This window comes from Pinus tabuliformis, chromosome 4_1 (assembly GCF_031772625.1).
Source record: "Pinus tabuliformis cultivar Carrire ecotype Pingquan chromosome 4_1, CPIR1, whole genome shotgun sequence".
Taxonomy (NCBI): domain Eukaryota; kingdom Viridiplantae; phylum Streptophyta; class Pinopsida; order Pinales; family Pinaceae; genus Pinus; species Pinus tabuliformis.
Genome location: NC_142303.1, coordinates 440,917,759 through 440,930,279, shown reverse-complemented (window position 1 = coordinate 440,930,279; position 12,521 = coordinate 440,917,759).

Sequence of the window (12,521 nt, the reverse complement as noted above, 5' to 3'; positions counted from 1 at the left end):
TGTGTGGAACTGAAGCGTTCCTGATGTAATCCCTCTGTCAAGAGGAAGATGCTTTTCAACATAGTTTGGTGAATCCCTCTGTTGAGAGGAAGATGCTCTTTAGCATAGATTGTAAATCCCTCTGTTAAGAGGAAGATGTTTTATAACAGCAGTTGTGGAAATCCCTCTATGTGAGGAAGACTTAGTTTTATCAGTTAGTTTACTTTCATAAATAGAAATTCCTTTCTATGCGTTTCTGTTTTACCAAAAGTTATTTCGTCAAAAAATTTTTTAGTTGCTGAAACAGCTCGTAACTCAAAAATACTTGACGTCAAAATTTTTACGTTGCTGAAACAACTGAAAAAAAAAAAAAAAAAACTGTGTTGCTGAAAACACCGTTTCCAGCAAGCGAATTTTTTCTGTTTTTCTGAGTTAAAAACAGAGTATTTTCCTGTGTCAAAACCAGAATGTTATTTTGATCAGTTTGTGATCCTGAGGCAAAGTAGAGCATTATTTTATGCTCGGTTTTGAGTTTTTGAATTATCAGAAAACAGAGTATTACTCTCTGTTCATATTGTTTCGGAATTTATCAGAAAATTCTGAACAGTGGAAACAGAGGATTTTTCCACTGTATTCTGTTTGGAATAACCAGAAATTCCCGACATGGTATCAGAGCTTGACCAGGCTCTTTGAAGGCGTCAAAGAAGCTGAAGGAAGATTTCTTGCAGCAGCAACTTCTCCAGCAGCGTGAAGACTCAGCCAAGAAAAATATAAGGTATTTCTCAAGAATTTCTTTTGTGTTGCTGTTGAAGAAACAATCAGTTATTTTAAAATACTCAGTCAAATGGCAAGGTCAAAGAAGAAAGTCACCAATCTTGCTAAGAATGTGTCTCCCTCTACCCCCAAAATAGAAGACAATCAACTTGAAAGCATTCTATTTGAGGCTTCAAGACTTAATGGAAATTTTGATATGTGGGAAATAAAAATGAGGACTGTCTTACAGTCTCAAGGGATTGAAATTTGGGAATCAGTGATTGATGATAGCAAGATGGATAAAGAATCCATGGAGTATGATGCACAAGCAGCAAAGACAATTTTGGATGGGCTGCCTGATTCTTTAAAGAAGAATATAGGAAAATATTCATCAGCAAAGGATATATGGGACAGACTTCATGACCTTCATGCAAAGGGAGCACTGACCACGACAATCAGTCAAGAAGGAAATTCTGAACCCATCATAGAAGCTGAAAATGAGAAGGTTGACCTCATCAAACTTCAAGTACAAGAAAGAGATGAAGAGCTCGCCCAGCTTAAGAAGGAACTTGATCAAAGCAAAAGGAAGCATCATGAAGAAGTCATATCCATGACAAATCAGTTGAATAAAGCAAGGAAGCAGGAAGATATCTTGTCAAATCAACTTGAACAAAGGCACAAGAGAGTGAACAAACTTGTAGAAGAGATTGGATAGTACAAGGTAGAGGTCTCCTCCCTTAAGTCTGAACTACAAGAAGCCAGAAAGCAGGCAGAAGGAGATGAAAAGAAAATGGAGAGCAGTCAAGCAGAAATCTCCAAAATAAAGACTGATATTATCTCCTTCAAAGTAGTAGCAGCTGAAGCTACTCGTAGCAAGGAAGAAACTGAGGTACAGCTAGCAAAGAAAAGTAATGAGTATGAAAGATTGGAAGAAGAGATTGTCCTCCTTAGAAAAAAGGTTGAAGGGATGAACAAAATCATGAAGAGCTCTCAAGCCTTGGATGATATGCTCAGCTATCACAGATCTCCATCTGATAAATCAGGACTTGGGTATGTAGGTAAACCCTCAAACAAGTATGAGGATGCCTTAAGCAAAGGAGATGTGAAGAAGCCAGAAAGAGATGGTAATGCTCCTAGTTCCAGCAAAGGCAAGGAGAAAAATGAAGGCTGCAATAGAAGAAAACTAGCTCCAAGAAGAAATGTAGCTGATGGCAAGAAGGTAAGAGGCAATGGTGATCATCAAAGGATCTCAAGGCAGCAAGGCTTCATAAGTACATCAAGAAAACCTCCATCTCCCAGGTACCAAAGTTCATATTATGGTTATTGTTATGCTTGTTCAAACTTTGGTCATATGGCAAAAGACTGCAGAGCAGCTCATAGAGATAGATGTTGCAGTCTCCGACAATCTCCAAGAAACAATTTTGCAAGAAGAAATCATGAATTTTTATTCATGAACAATGTTGAATGCTTCAAGTGTCATAACATTGGGCATATGGCACGTGACTGTAACTTGACATGGGCCTTTACACAAGCTAAACCCATGCAGAAGAAGAAAGTTACACAAGTATGGAGGAGGAAGAAAACACAGTCCGAAAGTCCCTTGAGCTCTCCAGCCGATCTAAGTTTCTTTTGAGAAGATTCTGCCAAAAGAAGATAATGCATACACTAAAGGGGAGCCTGTAATTTTTTATTTTTTATCATTATTGCTGAACTGTATTAACAGTCATTCTTTGATGAAGATCTTCTTATAAGGAAGAGATATGGAATTAAATCTCCCATGACAACAGAGAAGGAGCAGGTTGCTGATATTCTGACCAAGCCATTGGATCAGAAAAGTTTTGAGTTTTTAAGAAAACTTCTGGGTATGACTGATAACCCAGCAGTTGAAATTAAAAGGGGAGTGTTGGAATATTAATTCCAACTGCTGTGCAGCAGCAACAGCTGTTTTACTTTATTCATTTGTCTTTATCCGGCGCCCCACATTTTTCCCTCGATCTGTTAAATCACCGCTATTACCATCTTTTCACCGTTTGCTTGTTTGTGTTCCCAAAGGAGGAGGAAGATCAGATATGGGCTCTGCGCCATAACAGCTCACCAAACAGCATTAAAGAAGAAGCATGGCCGAGAAGGAAAGTACCAGCCGCAACACTTATCAGTCTTGGGTTTCAGCACAACCGACTCAAGAAATACAGCAAGAAATCAAATCTGTTAATTATGAGCAGCAGATATTTCATCAGCAAGTTAAGGCGGTGAAGAACCTTTCCTGCACTATAAATAGAAACAGAAACAGAAGTAAAATATATGTGTGAAAGAGAAAGATAGAGAGCAGAGGAGAGCACGCAGCAGCGTGAGTATAGTTTTCTGTTAGTGAATATGGAAACGCAGCACACAGCAGTGTTAAGAGTTTAGCAATATAGCGCAGCAGCGCTGGAATGTAATTTCTGTGTTTTTAAGAAAGAATGTGCAGCAGCATGAGCTCACATGAATGAAGCCATTTTGCACAGCAGTGCTGAAATTTTATGAGATAGTTGTTGTGTGGAACTGAAGCGTTCCTGATGTAATCCCTCTGTCAAGAGGAAGATGCTTTTCAGCATAGTTTGGTGAATCCCTCTGTTGAGAGGAAGATGCTCTTTAGCATAGATTGTAAATCCCTCTGTTAAGAGGAAGATGTTTTATAACAGCAGTTGTGGAAATCCCTCTATGTGAGGAAGACTTAGTTTTATCAGTTAGTTTACTTTCATAAATAGAAATTCCTTTCTGTGCGTTTCTGTTTTACCAAAAGTTATTTCGTCAAAAATTTTTTTAGTTGCTGAAACAGCTCGTAACTCAAAAATACTTGACGTCAAAATTTTTACGTTGCTGAAACACCGTTGCTGAAACACCTGTTTCAGCAACTGAAAAAAAAAAAAAACTGTGTTGCTGAAACACCGTTTCCAGCAAGCGATTTTTTTCTGTTTTTCTGTGTAAAAACAGAGTGCGATTTTTGTCTGTTTGTTATGGGATTTATCAGAAAATTCCAACAATCATATTGTAAAAACATCTTAAGGTGAATGGTTAAAGCATAGACATTGGACAAGTATATTTGTATACTTCTGTTTTAAATTGAAACAAATCTAGGGCTAAAAGGAATGGATTGATTGCACTAGTCATCCTTTTATAACTTTCCAACATATGCTGGAGTAAACAGATTGTAATTTGGGTAATTTTTCTAATTGCAAACAAGAACATACTTGTGTATTGGCAGGGTGGTTACGAGGTCCCTAGAAGTGATGAATTTGAATTTTTCTTGGTTTTATATATAGTATTAGGTTTTTTCTCATGCTTTCTGTGAATGGCACGGGTGAATTTTATCCTACACCCACTAGGTTATCGATATGTAATTTCGGTAATTTTGATTTCAAAAGATATTTTAAAGAAATTCAATGATTTCATTTGTGTATTCAATAAACACAAGATTTTATAATTGAGTAAAATATTCGCCATGCCTGGTGAGAGATTCGCCAAAAAATTATATATATATATATATATATATATATATATAATATTATTGATAAAATCGCCTTCCATTTTTCTTATATACCATGGAGATTCGCCCATTTATTATACATGTAAATTTGGGGGGTTCTTAAAATTTTCCCCGAACAAACCCTAGGTAGAGCACTGCAATTTCAATGGATTCCACTTTTACCCTTGTTTGATTTAGTTAAGAAGAAACAAGATAAATAATGGCATACATAACACATAAGTAAATTCACAATTACGGAAGAAAAGCACTATACTAAAACAAAGTGCCACATGAATCCCAAAGAGTGCTGCAAACCCTCGTCTCTATTCCTTAGCCAAAACTGCTGATATGAGTATACCATGAAGCAGCAATCTTTCCAAAAAGTCCAACCATGCTAATGCCTGAAAAAACACAAGATATAGACAAACCATAACTCATCCTAGCCTCTAGGGGTCGAGCTCACAAGTTTAGGAGTTGTTCCAACTAATTCTAAACTGAGAACTACAAATTAGGCAGTGGAACAACTTGCCTCTAGAAACTAGGGAACTTATTCATTCAGTTGCCAACAACTTTTTGATCGATGAATCTACCTCCATGAGTGAAAATTTGACATAATTATATCAAGATCCATCACTTTACATTAAATTACATCACAAGTTTGACATTAAGAAGGAGAAAAGTCAAACTGTCATATAGCTAAGTGAAATACAAGTTGTTTTCTTGGTCAAACTGAGCAAAATTTACCCAATGCGCTACACTGATTTCCCTATGCGTAGCGCTTGTTTGCAGCTGATTTCGGAGGCCTTCTCGGTGTCCAAATTTGCGCCAAGTGTGCTTGTTGTAAAGGTCTGTTTGTCTACTTCCCAACCCAGGTGGAATTTTTCAATTTGGCCTCAATTTGCCCCTCCAAAATTGAGTTCTCTCAACACTGCTTCCTGTGTGTCAAAATAGGGGCAACAAGGTCATTTTTTGAGTGTTTTTGACCTTTTTGAGGGCTTAAAACTTGTCAAAATTTCTTGGCCATTGGTAGGCAAGCATATTTTTTCATGGAAAATCCAAAAATTCTGGGTTTTTGTCATCTGGAGGCTCCCATCAAAAGCGAGTGCCAAGTGGCACGCAACATAGGGCAAAATTTTTTGTGTTTTTGCCCAAAAATTTCAAAAATGCAAAAGGTATCCCAAATTTTTTGAAATTTGGGCTGAGTTTTTTCCATCAAGTATTGTGTTGGGCCAAGGAAGCCTCAGCCAATATCTGAAGTGTATCTTGCTTCTTTTGCCTCCTCGATGCCCTTTTTAACTTTGCTTTCAACCTCTTGATTCTCACCTTGCAGACTTTGTTTCTCGCCATGTAATGATAAGCCATATGTCTCAACATTGTCTTCTCTCTATTGGCCTTTTCTAACAACCTCTCTAAGTGGATATTAGCCCTCTCGAGCCATGATTCTCGATCAACATTGATTTTTTGCTGAAGTGGTGTGAATTTCACCTCCCTCCTTTGGGCAGTTTGTCAGTTTTCCCGTATGTTTTGCAACTCCATAATCATTTGTTGATCCTCAAGTTGCTTGTTTCTTTGTTTTAGGTATTTTATTATCCACTTAGCTCTCTCTAAGTTGAGGGACAAAGCATTGGTGTCTGCCTGTTGCTCTTGGATGACTTCTTTGAGATTTGAGCTTTGTGGGCCCACATCAGTATCATCACTCTCAATGAGAATGAAATCAGTCTCCTGCTCACCTGAAGGCCCCTCATCTTGTAATGGCTTCTTGCTCTTGTCTTGAACCTGCTGTGCTGATGAAGGAAGCGAGACCTCTTCCACCCCAGGTGGAGATAATACTCGCTTTGCTGCTGTAAACAACCGTCTAGTGCCCTTTTGATAGGTGACAAACACCGGCATACTAGCAGTCTGTGTCTCATGACCCTCATGTTGATGTGAAGATCCACCTGTTTCATGAAAAGCCTTTGAAGGTCCCTGAGGAGCTGTGAAGAACTCATGAGAAATGAAATCCTCTCATGAGATGCCCCGCAAACCAAGCTGATGCATGACCACAATCTTAATGAGAGCAAAATGATATATATTGTTTAACTGTTGCTGAGGAGTCTTTTGTTGTATTAGGGTGGTCATCTTCTCAATGTTTTGGCACATGAAATAGGGGAGATTCATCATTCTCACCCTAGTAAAGTGCATCAACAATCTGATATGATAGGCATATAAACGTGAAAACCGACCGTCATCGCTGAAATATTTCATTATCAGTTTCATTAAAGGAGCATATGAATCTTTCAGGTACCAAAAGGGAAAAACCGTTTTTGAGTTGTCTCAAATAATTGGCTTGATGTATGGTTCATAATTTTCCCTGTCAATTTGCTGCCTCTTATTCCATTGCTCTCCAATATTAGGAATGCCGGTTGCTAGAGAAATAGACTCTGGTGTTAAAGTGAATGTTACACCAGCTAGAGTGGCTTGTCCATTATGTAAATGAAGCACAAACAACCGGGCCAACTCATGATGATGTTGGACTCTAGCAACCATCTCACAGAAGTCATAACAGGATTGGTGTTGGAAGCATGTGATAGTAAGAGGGTAGACCTGCAGCTCAGCAAGTGTGGCAGGCTCCTCTCGTATATGTTTTCCACTCTTATGAGGTCTCCTTGGTGCATGTATTTCGATAGGAGAATCACTGTGTGTCTCTTCCTCGCGACCATATGAAGGATCAGACTCCATGTTTGCTAGTGAGTGAGTTTTCTTGATAAATAGTAGGAAATTTATGGTGTTTTCAATTTTCTGCCACCAAGGGAAAAGTATATGAGGGACTGTGGAGGGAGAGAGAGTATGAGGGATTTTGGGACTGTTAGGACAGGGTTTTGTTAGGGAAATAGGGGATTAGGGAGTGATATGTAAGCTTTAGGGACAAAAATTAGGGTTTGGGGATTTATAGTTAGGATTTGGGAAAATGGGAATTGGGGATAGGGATGACTGAATATGGGAACTAGGGAATGGATGGATAAGCTGATAAAATGAATGGAGCAGTGAAAAAGAAATGAGGGAGTAGTAGAATAGACTTGGCAGCGAAATGGCAAATGAAAACCCTAGGCAATTTCTTTTGAGAAATTGCAAGGTATTAGGGTTTGATTATTAGGGTTTGATTTCTTTCACACAACCACCGTAATTTTTCAAGCAAAACTCCTTTACTAGCAATGAAAAGGGCTTAACTTGCACAATGGAAGTTTTGAGCGATTTGGGCAATTTGAGGTAGTTTTTAGGAGAATCAGGCTTGGCAGCGCTGTGCGCCGTGTGTCAAACCCAATGCGTCGCGCCTCAATTTTGCACAATTTTTCTCCAAGTTTCACTCCCTTTGCTTAGCATGACCTTCACTTTGATCACACTTTGTTCTTTGAATGAAAATGAGCTTTTGAATTGAGAAGAATGTTTTATACACGAGTTTTTAATTTTTGATTCATAAAACCCACTTTTATAATGTTAGCAATGTGACTTTAGCTTTTCCACTCTGTTTTTTGAGCAATTTACTTTATTTGAGCCTTTTGATGAATTGAATGACTTGTTTTTTGTTTGCCTTATAGGGGATGGAGCTAATGAGGCTTGGCAAGGTGACCACGGTTGCCACTGAACTGATTTACATATAAGAGAACTGAAAATACATGTTAATACAATAAAACCTAAAATACTCTGTTTTTCATCAAAACAAGGTTTTGAGGAAAAATACATTTTCGAGTGAAATTTATTGGTACTGGAACTTTATTCAACCTCCTCATGCGCCTGCTCATTGTTATTGGACATTCTGAAAACTTTTTTGATGAAACCCTAGACCTAATGGAAGTGAAACCCTAAAATAATGACTCTTGGAATTTTAAAAACAAAAATGACTACAAATGATTTTGATGAACGAAAATGAGTCAGCAGGTAAAGGACATGAGGGAAAATGTACAACAAGCCACTATCGTCAGATGATCCATGCTCCTAATGGAATGCAGCTGACTGAGCGAGACACCTAACATGCAATGCAACAAGAGAATTTGATCTCTGACAGAGGGATGAAGATACCGACACTAACATTGGCTCCAATGGGGATGGTAGCTCCTTGGAGGTGCCAAGAACTACAGATCTCTGGGAAAGCAGGCAGTGCCTTCGTCCATTGGGCTATGGAGTCAATAACTTCGACAAATCAAAACCAAACTCTTGACTCAATTTCAGGACTGAAATGTGACTCAAAATTGACTCAATTTCAAGACTGAAATCGATTGATAGACCTGACTCTAACAAACCAAATCAAACCTCAGATTTATAGCCTTCACCTCGGGCCCCAAACTGAATGAATGATGACAGTACAAACTGACTCTGAAACGGTCTTGAAACTGACTAAAACAAAAATGACTCAAGACTCACTTAACTGAAATAAGTACTTACAAAGTTTTTTAATGGCAGCAGACCATCGAGATTTGAGGGCTTCAAATCAAGATGACAACCACCTGCCTACTGATGAAATATGTACAATCATGTGAAATTTGCCTTCTAATGTAACCAATCCAGCAGATTGTTACGTACTGAAATTCTGCTCTCACTTTCTCTGAGTAGGTAGAATGATGTACATGTAGGCGACTCATAATAACAATTGAAACCAAGGCTTATGATAATGAACTAGGCAATATTTATCTTCTCTAATGCTTGCAAAAGAATGCCGAAGGGATCTTGAAAATCCTAAAGCACTAGCTTGTCTTGAGATCCAGTAGCAAAAATATAAGTACTCCCTTCATTTTGATCTGAAAGAACAATTGATTGCTGAGTGATAGGAAGGAATAAAGCAGTATAAGCTTCTACCATCTGAGTGTTAGTTGTAAAATTCCTCGAGCATGAGAAATTTTGGCAAATCGTCTCTCTCAAGTTCATATTCCTCAATTTCATGGTCTAGGTCATTCTTAAACAGAAAACAATCTTCAAGATTATCAAACATGATAGCCTTATCATTTTCATGAAAGAAAATATTGTCTGTTCGCTGATCTATAAAGCCAATTTCAAGACTATCATCATTTTCAAAAGTGGAAGAAGTTTCACCAACACCTTCTTGACCTTGTGCACACTGCAGATCTGCGTTAGCTTGGGCTGTAACATGACCTTTCAGGAGTAGATCTATTTCATCTTTAGACAGAGGATATAATACTTTTTGTTTTCTTTTGCTCAAGCAATTATTGTTTTCTAGCAATAACTTTTCAAAACATAAAAAACTTGAATGACGGTCCTCAATTCCCTGATCTTCTCAAATTTGAAAACATTGTTGATCATCTTCATATGACATGGCAATCAAAGTATCATTTACCACTGAGTTATCAAAAGGAGATTTTTCATTTACTTGAACAAAGATCTCATCTTGTTTTTTATGAAATGATTGGATTACCTCCTCATGAAGGCTTTGTTCTAATGAAATGAGAACACTTGGGTCAATACTGCTGTCTTCTACATTCCAAATGATCTCAATAGCAGAGTTCTCCTTCATGGGATTCAGAACAAGGTAGTCTTGATCATCACAATCTGAATCTAGATCTGAAATAGCCGACTTGACTTTATCATAGCCGACTTGACTTTATCATATTCTAAAATTGAAACTTGACTTTCCTGCATACAATATTCTTCTATGGACAGATCTTAAATAAAGCCTTCTCTTTCATCATTTTCCACTGTACTTAGATCTTAATCCTGCTGCAAATTTTCATGAGCATCTTGATAAGCATCCTCTAAGTTCTCTTTATGCTGCTGAAATGGATTTTCATACAGGGCTTCCATGATCTCATCATCCATGAAGTCATTATCTTCATAAACTTTTTCAAGACTTTCAATAAAACTATAAACATGCTTGCAACAGTTCTGAACTAATATTAAGGATGGATAAATTTCTTTATACCTTTCAAATAACACGGTATGAAAATCCTTTAAACGTTGAATACAAGCAGGCGGCAAACTTTCATACTAAGATCGGGTTTCACCTTCTAGAGTGGCCGTGAATATCTTCATCAGCAGTCTTCAGGAAAATCAACCTTCAACTTGCGAATATGTATGTGAAATCTAACCAGATGTAAAACATCATCATTCTTATTATCATCTTCAAACATAGGCAAATTCCTTTGCCAATCTACCTTAGGAATTTTATTTGGGAAACCTGGAATGTGATCTCGGCTCATGGGAGCATATTGTCGAGCAAGCAAATCCGTTTTGATAACAATGAATTGACTAAGAAATTCTTCAGGCTACTGATTTTTGAAGAGTAGAGTCGCCATAAAAATTCTGAACCTTGGGATTCTTCGACACTGGAGTTGCCAGGTGAATGATTTCAGCCTTTCGGTGTCTGATCATTGTCCACCATCAACAATCAGATCTAACTTGATACATGTACTGGGGCAATTTGCAAGTCAGATGTTCTGTTTATAAAACTAGACCGGAGATTCACTAAAGTAGCTTTTATCTACTTTAGCTAATGCAAAGCAAAAGCGTTTCAAAGGCTACCTGGCTAATCTTCAGGCTCCGTCTGTAGTTTAAAAAATGAAGAACACTAACAAACAAACAATTTGTTTCCCTAGTGGAGTCGCCACTATGTTAGAGCCTAAATTTACCTAAGGCTGAGAAAGGTAGGATCTAGGGTAACATCAAACCACGCTTAACCTGGTAGCTAGCCTTACCAGGTCGGGGGAGGGATCTCTCTTGGTCAATCTCAGCAAAATATAGTCAATAGGGCTTGAGATGACTGATGAAATGACTGATTTTAGGCTAGGTATGTATGCAAAAGAGTTTGATTGAATGTAGTGATGTTTTGTTGGCTCAAATGGAAAGATAGATTTTGGGTCTAGGGAATGAGGCTCAGTTTTGCAGAGAACTCTATGAGGCAAGGTAGGCAATCGATTTGGCACTTTAAATTGAATGAGACAGAGAGATTAGACAGGTGAGGAGTTGAAGAGGGCAAGACAACCCAAAGATCCTCTTCAAACAGCTAAAAACATCAAAACTAAAGCAAACGTTAGGTAGAGCACTGCAATTTCAATGGATTCTACCTTTACCCTTGTTTGATTTAGTTAAGAAAAAACAAGATAGATAATGGCATACATAACACATAAGTAAATTCACAATTACAGAAGAAAAGCACTATACCAAAACAAAGTGCCACATGAATCCCAAAGGGTGCTGCAAACCCTGCTCTCTATTCCTTAGCCAAAACCGCTGATATGAGTATACAATGAAGCTCCAAGCTTTCCCAAAAGTCCAACCATGCTAATCACTGAAAGAATAGAAGATATAGACAAACCATAACTCATCTTAGCTTCTAGGGGTCGAGCTCACAAGTTTAGGAGCTGTTCCAACTAATTCTAAACTGAGAACTAGAAATTAGGTAGTGGAACAGCTTGCCTCTAGAAACTAGGGAACTGATTCATTCAGTTGCCAACATCTTTTTGATAAATGAATCTACCTCCATGAGTGAAAATTTGACATAATTACATCAATATACATCAATATCACAAGTTTGACATTAAGAATGAGACAAGTCAAATTGTCAAAGAGCTAGGCGAAAAACAGAGTATTCTTGGTCAAACTGAGCAAAATTTACCCAATGCGCCACGCTGATTTCCCTATGTGTAGCGCCTATTTGCAGCTGCTTTTGGAGGCCTTCTCAGTGTTCACATTTGCTCCAAGTGTTCTTGCTGGAAAGACCTGCCTGTCTACTTTCCAACCCAAGTGGAATTTTTGAATTTGGCCTCCATTTGCCCCTCCAAAACTGAGTTCTCCCAACACTGCTTCCTGTGTGTCAAAATAGGGGCAGTAAGGTCATTTTTTGAGTGTTTTTGACATTTTTGAGGGCTCAAAACTTGTCAAAATTTCTTAGCCACTGATAGGCAAGCATATTTTTCATACCAAATTCTCATTTGGGGGCTCCCATCAAAAACGAGCGCCAGGTGGTGCAGCGCATAGGGCAGAAAATTCTGTGTTTTTGCCTAAAAATTTCAAAAATACAAAAAGTATCAATTTTTTTTTGAAATTTGGGCTGATTTTTCTCCATCAAGTGCTGTGTTGGGCCAAAGAAGCGTCACCCAATATCTGAAGTCTATCTTGCTCCTTTTGCCTCCTCGATGCCCTTTTTAACTTTGCTTTCAAGCTCCTCATTCTTGCTTTGTAGGCTTTGTTTCTCACCATGTAATGATAAGCCATATGTCTCAACATTGTCTTCTCCCTGTTGGCCTTTTATAACGACCTCTCTAAGTGGATATTAGCCCTCTCAAGCCATGATTCTCGA